This window comes from Trematomus bernacchii, unplaced genomic scaffold (genome assembly GCF_902827165.1).
Source record: "Trematomus bernacchii unplaced genomic scaffold, fTreBer1.1, whole genome shotgun sequence".
In the NCBI taxonomy this organism is placed as follows: Eukaryota; Metazoa; Chordata; class Actinopteri; order Perciformes; family Nototheniidae; genus Trematomus; species Trematomus bernacchii.
This window is the reverse complement of record NW_022987656.1, coordinates 2,625,744-2,639,326: the sequence shown is the minus strand read 5'-3', so window position 1 is coordinate 2,639,326 and position 13,583 is coordinate 2,625,744.

Below are 13,583 nucleotides of genomic sequence, written 5' to 3'. Positions count from 1 at the left end.
CCCCGGTAACTCTTGCTCTTCCTTTCCCGGGGGGCTCCTCGTGAGAGCCAGTTTCATCATAGCGTTCCATGGTTTTTGCGACTGCACTTGAGGAGACATTCAAAGTTCTTGACATTTTCCGCATCGACTGGCCTTCATTTATTAAAGTGATGATGGACGGTCGTTTCTCTGTACTGAGTTGAGTCGTTCTTGCCATAATATGGATTACAACAGTAGTCAAATAGGGCTTTCCACTGTGCACTAACCCTACCTCTGCACAACACAACTGATGGCCTCAAACACATTAAGAAGACAAGTAATTCCACAAATTGCCTCTTGACAAGGCACACGTAATAGAAAACCATTCCAGGTGACGACCTCATGAAGCTGACTGAGAGAAGCCAAGAGTGTGCAAAGCTGTCATCAAGGCAAAAGGGGGCTACTTTGAAGAGTCGAAAATAAAAATAAATAACACTTTTTTATTAACTAGATAATTCCATATGTGTTCTTTCATAGTTTTGGTGTCTTCAGAATGAATCTACAAAGTAGAAACAAATGAAAGTAAACAAAAACCATTGAATGAGAAGGTGTGTCCAAACTTTTGACTGGTACTGTATATGTGTGGTTGGAAAAGCACTTTATAAACGCAATCCATTTAACAGGACCATGAAAGATGAAACAATATTTTAGAGATGAATGCAGGGAAAACACTTATAATTTGAAATCAACATTGGTTAGGGAACGACTGTAAATAATTGTATAGGGTAATGTGTTTGAAAACCAAAACAAGAAAGCGATGCACAAAGCCTTCTAGTTTGCCTTTTCTAGTTTCTAGGTCACCCTAAGAGTTATATCTCTCACAGGCTCCGCCCTCTACTGGACTCTATGGGTACTACCTTATCATGCAAGCATTCACCTACTGAGATTTCTATAGACGTAGCCGGCCCCGGGGCGGGCCTACCTGAATGCGCGCGCATCTCACTTCCGTATAAAAGGAGGCCTCGCCTCCTGACGATCATCCTTTACTCTTCAGCGAGCGGAGGTGATACCTAGCACTGAGTCTGAGACGTTTTGAGAGAAAGGAAAAAAAGCGAAAGAATATTATTGAAATGGAGCCACTCCTGGAGCATCGAAACTGCCCTTCGTCTCGCCCCCGTTGCCAGACATCTGGCAGTGTATGGAGGCGACATGGCGGCGTCCATTGAAGGCGAAGGCCTCAATAGCATCTATGTCGGGCATTATCAGGGTGCAGGGCCGATCAGACACGGTGTGTCCTGGCATGCCCCCCCCCGCGGGACCGGCGTACCGGCACTCACGGGGTCGGGCTGCCCGACCTCGGCAGACTCAGCAACAGCAGAGAACCGCCGGCTCCATCATCACGCAGCTGACTGGCGGGGGGAGGAAGCGTCTCAGCGGGTCTCTCCACCCGGGACGCTGGGGTGAATCCCACCTCCTCCCTGTTTAATGCTCAGATCCCTGTTGTTAGAGAATCTAATAAAAAGAAGGTTGATCTGTATCCAAGTCTGAGTGTCGTTTGTTTTCACAATCCTGCACTCACACACATTGTTGACTGTACATATTCCCCACTCGCTACCCCAGTTGTTGCTCCTGTAAAGGAGATAGCTAGTGGGCATGCGCAGATGAGAGAGATAAACCGCAGGAAGTGCTATCAAAGCGCTATGCGGGTACAGGGGCATTTTGGTCGGCGTATTACTGTTAGGGAACACACTACGCCTAGAATAAAAGCTCAAATTAATACAGTTTACCGTAGTGGTAAGGGCTGCATTATGGTGGAGCCCGCACTCTCTCAGGAGCGCATGGCGGTGCGTTCAGGGACCTCAGTTGAACACACTACGTCAATAAAAACTCAGATTAATGCTGTTTACCGTAGTGGTGAGAACAGCATTATGGTGGAGCGCGCGCTCACACAAGAGCGCGCGACGGTGCGTTCAGGGACCTCAATAAATAATTGGCCCTTTCTGTGTCGACCCTCCATGGGCAAATCTTCCCTTCACGGTGGGTTTTGCGGCGGAACGGGTCGCCAGAGAGTATCACAGCTTCATAGCTGCGGCCCCGCAGCTGAGGGCTTGTCCATTAACACAATGTTATGGGGAATGGAGCCTCAGCTGTGTGTTAACGAAGTGGATGGACAGGACGCTGAAACGGGGTTATTCACTCCAGTTTTGCAGCATCCCACCTACATTCAGAGGCATGCGAGAGGTAAATCTGTCATCTCAGGAGGAGATGGGTTTCCTCTCAGCAGAGATTCAGGCTCTGGTGCAGAAACAGGCAGTGTCTGTTGTGCACCCTCAGCACAGAGAAAAGGGTTTTTATTCCATGTACTTCCTGGTTCTCAAGAAGACAGGGGAATTCAGACCTATTCTAGATCTCCGCGGCCTGAATCGTCACATTTGCCGCAGGAAATGTTGCATGTTAACCATAAAACAGTTAATGGGGCTGGTGCAACCGGGCGATTGGTTCACCACCATCGACCTGAAAGACACATACTTTCATGTGGAAATTGTGTCAGAGCACAGGAAGTATCTGCGTTTTGCCTTTCAGGGGATAGCCTACGAGTACAACAGACTACCGTTCGGCTACTCCCTATCCCCACGCACGTTCAGCAAATGTGTGGCCACTGCGCTTCAAACCGCTGCGCGCCCACGGCATGAGGGTTTTATTTTACCTAGACGACCTCATAGTCATGGCTGGGTCCCGGGAACAGGCAATGTTTTGCACAGCACGATTGATCACACACCTAACCAAGTTAGGCTTTGCAATCAATTGGAAAAAGAGCACCCCCATACCTCACCAACAGGCGATGTATTTGGGAGTGGTGCTCGATGCAGGCGCGCTACGCGCCACCCTGTCAGAGAGCAGAAGTGCGTCCCTTCTCCGGGCGGTTCACAGGCTGCGACAGGGGGCGACAGTGACAGCTTTAACTGTCATGCAGACTTTGGGTCTCAAGGCGGCTGCTCACGTTGTGGTCCCGCTGGGGTTACTGCATATGCAGCCTGCGTTTGGATCCCAAGAGGCACAAACGGCGGCTGGTAACCATCCCCCCCCCTCAGTGGAGGGCAACCTCCGGTTCTGGGGGTCTCCCGGGCGCCTCCGGAGGGGGTCTCCATGCTGGGACGGGTAACCTCCTACATCACAGTGTTCACGGACGCATCCAGAACAGGATGGGGAGGGACCTGCCTGAAGAGGGCTATAGGTGGGCGCTGGTCTCTAACAGAGACACGACACAGCAACCTCCTAGAGCTACGGGCAGTAGTGTTGGTCCTCCAGCATTTCATGCCCCTAATTCAAGGGAGACATGTAATGGTCAGGAGCGACAACACCACCACAGTGGCTTATATCAACAGGCAGGGCGGAGTCCGCTCCGCCGCCTTGTTGGCCACAGCGGAGAGGCTGTGGTTATGGGCATCAGAGGTGGTATTATCTCTGAGAGCCCTCCATATCCCGGGACTGGAGAACAGGGGGGCCGACCTCATGTCGAGGGGCGGCCCCCTGCCAGGCGAATGGACGCTTCACCCGGAGGTGGTGAAGCAGATCTGGGCCCAGTTCGGGAGAGCGGAAGTGGATCTGTTCGCCAGCCGGCACAACAGCCACTGTGCCCTGTGGTTCTCCATGGCCCTGAGCGACGACCCGCCCTTGGGGGTGGACGCGTTTGCACACGAGCCATGGCCAAGGAAGCTGCTATACGCCTTTCCACCGCTGCGTCTCATTCTCCCTCTCCTGGGGAGAGTGAGGTGAGAACGTCTGGCAGTCATTCTGGTAGCACCGGATCGCGTCGGGGCTCCGTGGTACTCAGAGATGACACAGATGAAGGTGGGCCAGCCCTGGGCAATCCCCCAGTTCTGGGGGGCGATGTCTCAAGAGGCAGGTGCAATCGGGGCGTTACCCACTCTGGGCCGTCCTCTCCAGGCTTGGCTCCTGAGAGGGACAGGCTGAGACAGGGTGGATTGTCTGACAGCGTTATTCAGTCTATCCAGGCAGCTAGAGCTGGATCCACCACAGCCTGTTACAGGCCGGAGTGGCTGGGATTCCAGCGATGGTGTGAGGAGCGGAGAATAGAGCCCCTATCTTGTGAGTTGGGCTCTATTTTATCCTTCTTACAGTTATTGGTGGACAGAGGGCTTGCTCATTCTACGGTAAAGGTGTATGCAGCAGCCATCTCGTCCTGCCATGAGGGATTTAACAGCAGGTCAGCCTTTTCTCACCACTGATGTTGTGCCCAGTAGTGCACGCCTCCACCCCGCAGTGGGACCTGTCGCTGGTGCTCGAGGCTCTGGTCACAGAACCATTTGACCCTCTGGAGCTCTCCTCCCTGAAAGCACTGTCGTGGAAGACAGCATTGCTACTTGCCTTAAGAGGTTAACGTCAGCCAAAAGAGTGTCCGAGTTAACCGCTCTGTCGGTGCACCCGAGCTGTTTACTGATTCGGGGTGACCGGAGCGGGGCGACACTCAGACCGAACCCCTCCTTTGTGCCCAAGAGCCTAAGGAGTGCGTTCAGGTCGAGGGCTATTCAGTTGGGGGGTTTTAGTCTTCCATCCCATGGTGGGGCGAGGGAAGCTAAATTACACCTCCTCTGCCCGGTGCGCGCGTTAGCATGTTATGTAGAGCGCACAGCTGCCCTTAGACGCACTGAACAGGTGTTTGTGTGCTTCGGGGGCGGGGTGACTGGAAAAGCTCTGTCCAAGAAACGCCTGGCAGGCTGGCTCTGCGGAGGCATTGCACACGCCTACGAACAGGCAGGGAGAGCCTGCCCCGAGGGGGTCCGTGCGCACTCCACACGAGCTGTGGCTGCGTCAACAGCTTTATTCAACGGTGTGAGTGTGGAGCATAGACTGTATATATAAATGGACGTAGGGTCCGTGACGTCACCCATAGGATTCTGCAGAGTTGCCGAGAAGCCCTTAGTAGGCGGAGTCGGCCACTAACGGCTCGACAGTGACATCAGAGTCTAACTCCCGCCTGCTCCAAATAAGGGCAAAGAGGCGGAGCCGAGGCGGGACCTGCTGCCTCCGAGCTGGAAGTAACAGAGCTAGCTCAAGCTAAGAAGCTAAGCTAACATGCTCCCCATCTGCACACTGCCGTCACATTTTACGTTTCTAAGGTAAGCGGACATGAAACTATTCAGCAAAACTATAAATAATAATCTAAGTTATTGAGTTTTTAGCATAATACTTCAGAATCTTAAAATCCCTTAAAGGTGGGGTAGGTAAGTTTGAGAAACCGGCTCGAGATACACTTTTTGTTATATTCCATGGAATGCTCTTAACATCCCGATAGCAATGAATATTGTAAGTGCTTTGACAAAAAATCCATAAAAAAATTTCATCTGTGGAAGCCGTAATACTGTAAAAAGCACGACCAATTATTTTATAAAATAACTGGATGGCCTACCTGCCTGTCAGCCTTCCATCTGTGCACAAATTTATCTCGTGCCCTCATTGGTCATGTGCGCGTTCGTGTGTGTTGGAGGAGGGGCTCTATAAGGAAGTGGCAGATTTTCTCCGGTTGTGTATTTTCAAATTCTAGCAATCTCGAGCCGGTTTCTCAAACTTACCTACCCCACCTTTAACGTTTGTATGCAATGTGCTAAATGCAACACTGGAATCAAGCAAATATTAATATGTTTGCATGACATTAGTTATTTATATTTTGCTATCACTTAATTATACGTTTAATACATTTAAGTCAAGCTAAGGTACATGTGATGGTAGCTAGTTAGTGCTCTTACCTGAGGCCTCCTCCAAACAGCATTATAACCAGACTGTATCATTAAAACTATAAGTACCAGTTCTAGATCCTTGACTTTAGACAAACAATTCAAAAGACAACATTTATTTAAAGACCAATCTTTATTTGAATGTGCCTCTTAACCTGAGATATTAGTTATACAGTAATAGCATTGACAATCTAAAAAAACTGAGCAACTCAACAGTCAACTTTATATTTCTTATTGTCTAAAGCATTCATTATTTTCATTTTTCCCCTCATATTCAGTGTGGACGGATTGAGACAGCATGGTGTCCAGAGAGCTGCAGAGACTTCAGGGAGAAACCTCCGTGTGATGGACGTCCTGTCTGTTGGTTTGGAGAAGACTGAGGGTCTTTCCTCTGTGAGGAGGACCAGGCCTGATGGAGGAGCCCATGCACAGGCCTAGTCTGTCACTTTATTTGACTAAATGTGTTTACTTACAGTATACATTTAATAGGTTTACACCTTCTGTCCGTATGTGCTTTTTTATTTAAAACATGTTTGATTAACTTTTGGTTCACATTTCAATAAATTGTATTTGTATTTTTCACTCCTTTTGTCCATTATTCTTACTGAAAATGTTAGATTACACATTCACATCTGACTGAAGATTGGCCCCATTTATTTGTGACGTTGCAAACTCTGCGGTACAAGGCACAGGTGTTGTGTAGCTCATAAAGTGAGGCAAATAGAAATAATCATCTGATGGAGTGTAGATGTGGAAATAGGTGCATTCGGTCAGCTGACTGTGTTTTCACAATAAAAGTAGTTTCTTAGTGAATGTCCTGTACTGGTCTTAAAATCTCATAACATCAGCTTTTAATTTCCCTCTTGGATGTTCTTCTTGACCCTCAGAGAAGGAGAAAATGTTGAGTCGTGTCTTTCAGGCATGTCCTTTCCTAACAAAAATGACAGGAAACATAAAACATATTATTATTGTGTTATTTATGAAAGCGGTGTGTTTGTGTGTTTAGGGGCTGTATATATAATTATTTTATATGTTTTGTATGTTTTTTTTTTATTTCAACAGTGAGCTACAAAGACAATCAGATTATGAATGAACAGTATGAAATTCATCAACATTGAAATATATTTTATTATCAAAATAATATTGAACTGTTATCAAAACGTAGTGCAACTGTAGAAGCTTGCTCTGTTGTCTCACTGAAATAATCACTTTTACCACGTTTTTTACAGACAATATTGAGAGATAAATAGTAGCAGTTCTCACTATGTGTTAAATAGCTTTGCTTTCAACACATTACATTAGAAAGCTGACAGTCATATTGCTTGTTAACATCTAAATGTAACCTTTTGCATGGAAAAAACCCTCAACTTAACTGATGTGTAGGTGATCTAGTATTTAGTATTGTTTAATGGAATGTATATCAGTGTATTAAAGTCAATACTTCATTTATTTAAACCAATATCTTTCTTGATTCTTTGTACAGTATGAAAAAAAGAGTCTTTGTACCTGTGCTGAAGTTCACTGCTGTGAGGAGTCCAGTTCTGTCTCTCACTCTCTGGTCCAGCCTGTCTGCATCACCTGGACACTTTAAACAAAGAGATATATATGTAAAGTACCATGTGTACAAACAATATAACTTGTTCTCTTCTGTTGAACATTTTGGATTGTGTATTGCCCGAGTCAGGGTCCTTTTTATTTTACTGTAACTTTGGAAGTTGTGTTACCAATGCTTACTGTTTATTTGATACCAATTTGGTAATACAATTAATAAAAACAACAAGGTTTGGGTTCGTTCTTCAGATGACTGTGACGTTAACGTGTAAGCTCAATAATGAACTCCAGCTCAACCAACCATATTTAATATCTAAGTAATCATCTTGAAATATGACATTAATAATTGTAATATACTCACATCTTATTGTGAGGTTGATTTCACATACACTACTTCAACATTAGCTTGTCTACATACTCAAGCATAGCCAATTTAAATTAACCTTAGCGATGCATAAAGTTCCTACCTACATAATAAAATATCTCTCTAAGTTACAAGGATGACCTTATTTTATCAACCTCAAACAGAAGCCGTTTGTTCTACAGTATTATCCCACTTAACGCTTAACACTTGTCTATTTCGTTTTAACCTTTATATATACAGTCTATGGTTTTAACTTGGAGGCTACGATTAGCATCGTTAGCACCGATGTAGCTACCACTCGCTTACACGCGCACATTCATTACGTAGCTGATTAAAATCATAAACACATAAATAAAGTACTCGAATTTCACTTACCGCAAAACGGCATTCATGCACCGTCTGTTTTAACCGCAGAGCGAGTCACAATAGTCCGATATATAAGCATGAAGAACAAACAAACACGGCCGGGGTCAAGTTGTGTTCCCTGGATGAACTGAGCAGGCAGAGTCCCTAGCTTCACGGAGCAGCTAGCAGAGAGACAAGAAGCTAACAGCAGCAGTCACTTGACAGAGCTGTCACTCAATGTGACCACGCCCTAATTTATGCAAAAAATGTAAGACCTAATATAAATAAAAGGGTTGCGTTAGAAAACAATTCACTCACAGATTCATAATCATGAAGGTGGAATCTAACTATATCTATAATAATATTTATTGGATCCATGGGTAGAAACATGTTTTTTTAGGCTGTAAAATTGGGCATTTTAACATGGGGGTCTATGGAAATTGCTCCTTTCTGCAGTCAGCGCCTATCGGCCAATATATGCACTGCAGTTTGTGGCACTTCCGTATTGGCGTCCCGGCTCTTCCCCAGAGTTTGTCGCTTGGTGTGGAGGATATATGCACGGCGGCGTCTTGGTCAACGCCAGGCCCCTTCATAAAGTTTTATCTCTTGGATATGTCTGGCTCTTTCTCAGCGTCTGTGCTTGCTGGGGCAACACAGGATTGGTGAGGAGGGGGGGGCTGTGGGTCAGTGGGCATCTGACCCCCTCCCCGGGCGTAAATGCGCTTATGTTTTCTCCGGGCCCCTGGAGGGTCGCGGGGTGACGTAGTGCGCACTGGGCCCTTACAGGGCTGGAGGGCTCCCCTCGCCTGCCTGGGGGCAGGAGGGGGAGAGCCCTCCATACTATAGTCTGTACACACTCTGCACAGGGTCAATGTTTGAGTGTGGGGACATAGGGGGCACTTGCGCTCTCCCCGTGCTCTTTAGAGTGCATAGTGAACCCATACAGGGCTGCGGACTTTCCCTGTCTGCCTATAGGCGGACGCAGGGGAGCCCTCAGCACTGTTTTCGAGCACACTTTTTTGCGAGGCAAGCGCGTCAGGGTGTGCTCTGTCGGCCGCAGCCCGGACTTCTCCACGGTTACAACCGAGGGAGAGGTGAGTGAGGCGCAGCGGCTGCTAAAGCCGGTCAGGGACAGTGAGGTGGAACGGTGTGCTGGACGACAGTGCGTGTATACATCGGGGCTCCGCCCACTGTACCCATAGAGTCCAGTAGAGGGCGGAGCCTGTGAGAGATATAACGCCGGGTTACGTATTGTAACCCTTGTTATATTAACACAGGCGGAGCCCTCTACTCTGGGGCACTGTCTGTCCTATACCGCTCGCTGAAGAGTGGTGTAGGATGATGGTCAGGAGGCGAGGCCTCCTTTTATACGGAAGTGAGATGCGCGCGCATTCAGGTAGGCCCGCCCCGGGGCCGGCTACGTCTATAGAAATCTCAGTAGGTGAATGCCTGCATGATAAGGTAGTACCCATAGAGTCCAGTAGAGGGCTCCGCCTGTGTTAATATAACAAGGGTTACAATACGTAACCCGGCGTTACTTCCTATGAATTTACAGTTTGTCATGGACATGTGTTATAGTTAAAGTACTCGCACAAGGGTTCATTTTAGAGTTGGTAGTATTTAATATGCAGTGTTGGAAAGTTACGTATTACATTTACTTACTTGAGTTATTGCATCCCACTTGAACTTTTGAAAAAACATTCATAACATTCATCTGTTTGCAACTTATATATATATCAATATTCCAATTACTTTTATATAGACTATTCTGCACTATTTCTATTATATTATATTTTATTTTATTTACTTGCACTATTTTATCCGTTTTATTGTGTTGCACTGTTGGAGGAGCCTGTGACCTAAGATTGTCATTGTCATAACTGTAGCTATGCACAAATGACAATAAAAGCCTTGAAGCCTTGAAGCCTTTAGCCCTACTAAATTGGTAATTTTTGGGTAATTTTTTTAGGCACATTTTTACTTCTACTGCACTACTACTAATTTGGAAGCACATTTTGCACGTTTTAATCCACTACAAGATGTATTATCGTATGTCAAGCAGCTACCCAGCAGGATATAAAGTAATTCGAAAAAAAACCCCACCTTTACCTAGTGCAACACACTATGTAAAGGTGCATCTCTCTCTCTCTCTCTCTCTCTCTCTCTCTCTCTCGCTCTCTCGCTCTCTCTCTCTCTCTCTCTCTCTCACACACACTCTCTCTCTCGCTCTCTCACACACTCTCTCTCTCTCTCTCTCACACACTCACTCTCTCTCACTCTCTCTCACACACACACACACACACACACACACACACACACACACACACACACACACACACACACACACACACACACACACACACACACACACACACACACACACACCACAAGTGAGAATATAAAGAACAAAATAATAACTTATTCTCACACAACAAATGTCAACTGTACATACATGTCATTTCCTATACCAAAGTTTGAATGTAGGCCTCCTGCAACAACCTACATTGTAACAGAAAATGTCCTATTGGGAATTCAGTTCCACAATAATAATGAAAGCCTCCAGGAGCAGATGAGCCTAAGGGCTAATGGCTCATCTTCAGTCTGCTGATGTTTGCTATTGCCATTTATTGTGCTCGGTTGATGACTGTCCTCCTCCTCATTCACTTGTTCACTTTCGCTGGTAATATTCTCCTCTGTACCTCTCACAACATCATTCAGCTTTCTTCTTTCTTTAGCTTGCTTGCAACGTTCGCTAATCGTTCGCGGGTAGTATGGTCGTCATTATCAACGCCAGAAAAAAAAAAGAAATGTTTCGTTTCTAAATCTAAAAACAACAATAGCCTATAAGAACTTATTTAAACCACAGTTTCAATTATCTCAAGCTTATTTTCATTCGTTGTAGTATTTTGATGGTATGATTTATTTTTTAATTAATGTTATTCAATCAAGCATCAAACTGATGTCACCATAGCCTGTTTTAAATTGAAGTTGTCTGATGTCCTTACCACCAGCTGCTCTTGCAGTAATAAGTAGTGTACCTTTCTTACTGTCCCAAATGTGCACAATGTAGTGACTGCTTTTCGTCTTTTTGTTTACTCAGTTGTGTTCTCTGTATTTTATATGTCTGTGTTATGTGTAAGAACGTGTAATGTTGCTGCCTTCTTGGCCAGGTCAGCATTGTAAATGAGATTTTGTCTCAATGTTTTCATCTGGTTAAATAAAGGTTAAAGGGGACCTATCATGCAAAATGCACTTTTGTACGTCTTTTATACATGAATATGTGTCCCCGGTGTTCCAGGGAACTCACCAAGTGTCAGAAAACACAACCCTCTCTATTTTCCTCCATACCCAAATCTCTAAAAACGGGGCTGCAACGGATCTGATAAAAACTGATCCAGATTTGAACACGTTACTGACGTCAGGACGGTGGCGCTACGGCTATTGGGCCAACTCTCCACCTATCAGGGGAATGAGGGGTTGGGCCACGGCCGGCCATTGCCGCTCGAAAGCGCTGGAGACACTGTAGTACATATGCCAGGCCTGTAAGTGGCGCTGTAGTCTGCCACAAAAGCAGCGAAGAAGACTTCCCGCGCATGGTTGCCATGGTTGCCCTTCTGTTTATTCTCCGCTGTGGCTCTTTTTCTCCCTCCCCGAGGCAAGCGTTTGCTCCCGCTGCTTTAATTCAATGCAATCCCTCCCCGTCGAGGCAAGCACTGTAATTCTCTCCGGTTAGTCCACCAGCAGATGACAAACACCCACCTCTCCGCCTCTTCCAAGGAACGAGGGGACCGTGCGGCAGAGTTTCAGTTAGTTTTTTTTTCACCGGTCAAGATGTCCGTTAAAGTTTAAATCTTCCGGACAAAATTAGAAAAGTGCCGGTCAAAGGTCTTCTTTGTTATTTATTGAGCTTTAAAACAAATGAATAACGACTCTATATAATAATATAATAAAACACGGAGGACAGAGATCTCTTTTTCTCCCCCTCTTCTGACAGCCCAGCAGCTGATCAGAGCACGCTCCCCTCTCCTGCAGAGGGGCGTGGTCCGCTGCAGCTCACAGAATCAGCCCCCTGCAAAAACAGGGCTGGAAAGAGCAAATGGAGCGAAATGAGGCATGGCTAAAATGCAGGATCTGTTTGGTATTTTGAAAAAAAAACTATATTTATATACTTTAGATAGGTATGGCCCTACAATATATTGTTCAAATATAGCATGATAGGTCCACTTTAAATCAAATGTAAAAAAAAAAAAATAAAATACAAAAAATTGGTACGCGTACCACAGGTTGAGAACCACTGGTTTAATTGGCTATTGTAAGTAAGTAAGTAAGTAAGTAAAACTTTATTTATATAGCACCCTTCTCAACACGAATGTACAAAGTGCTTTACAGTACAGTACACAATTCACAGCACAACTAAAATGTAGAATAAAAGGCATAAAAAGGCATAAAACAACAGCAGGTAATACATAGGATAAAACATACGATAAAACACCAATAAAAGACAGCTACTAAATCACCTCCTCCGACGCCCCAAAGGCCTGTCGGAAGAGGTGGGTCTTTAACTGCCCCTTAAAAATCTCTATTGAGGGAGAGGTTTTTATTTTCTGTGGGAGTTTGTTCCATAGCCTTGGGGCCACCGCCTCAAATGCACGGCCCCCCTTAGTTTTTAGCCTGGTTCGGGGCACCCTTAGGAGGCCTTGCTCAGAGGACCTCAGGGCCCGGGTTGTGCTGTGAGGGAGGATCAGGTCGTTTATGTAGGCTGGGGCTTGGCCATGGACAGCTCTATATGTGTAAACCAATACCTTAAAGTGGGTTCTGAGATGGACAGGGAGCCAGCAGGGCAGAAAGAATCGGAGCGATGTGGCATGTTTTTTTGGACCGAGTGAGCAATCTGGCTGCAGCATTTTGGACCTGTTGTAACCGGTTTATTGATGTTTTGTTGAGGCAGGAGAACAGAGCATTACAGTAATCAAGCCGGGATGAAATAAAGGCCAGTAATTGTCCAGTAAAAGGCCTCGCCTTTTTTGCATGAGCAAAGAAATGCAAAGGTAAGAGTTCCCAGGAAGAAGAAAGTGAATGTGGTGGATAACAGCCAAAGACTAGACACCCTGCACAAGAATGCAGGAGAATGAGAATTAAAGGGCAACTGCATCAGGTGTGCCCTTTGTGTGCAGGTGTTCGTGCATGCACAGTCATTATTTTTGGAATATTGCTTGGGCATGCCTCTCTTGGTGCATATCTATTTTTGGCAACTTAGCAAAACTAAGGCTACAAATTGTTTCCAAGTGATGAGTCATGTTGGTGTGGCCCATAGTGGAAGAGTTTATATCTCACCATCAACGTTTCTGTCCATTGTGACCCGTTTGTAAAGGGAAAACTGTAGAGCTTATTAAAGAAAAATAGCATACATTTAAAAATATGAGGCAAATTGTATGTGTAAAAACATTCTGATGACCTTTTGGATTCATTCAAACAAATAATTAGGGAGGGTTATGTTTGGTTTGTCTTGATTTTTTAAAATGTAAGTTCTTTAAATGAGGTTACATTGTTACATTTCATAATTTAGGTAGAAATGTTTATCATTTGAGTAAAATATATATATTTATTCA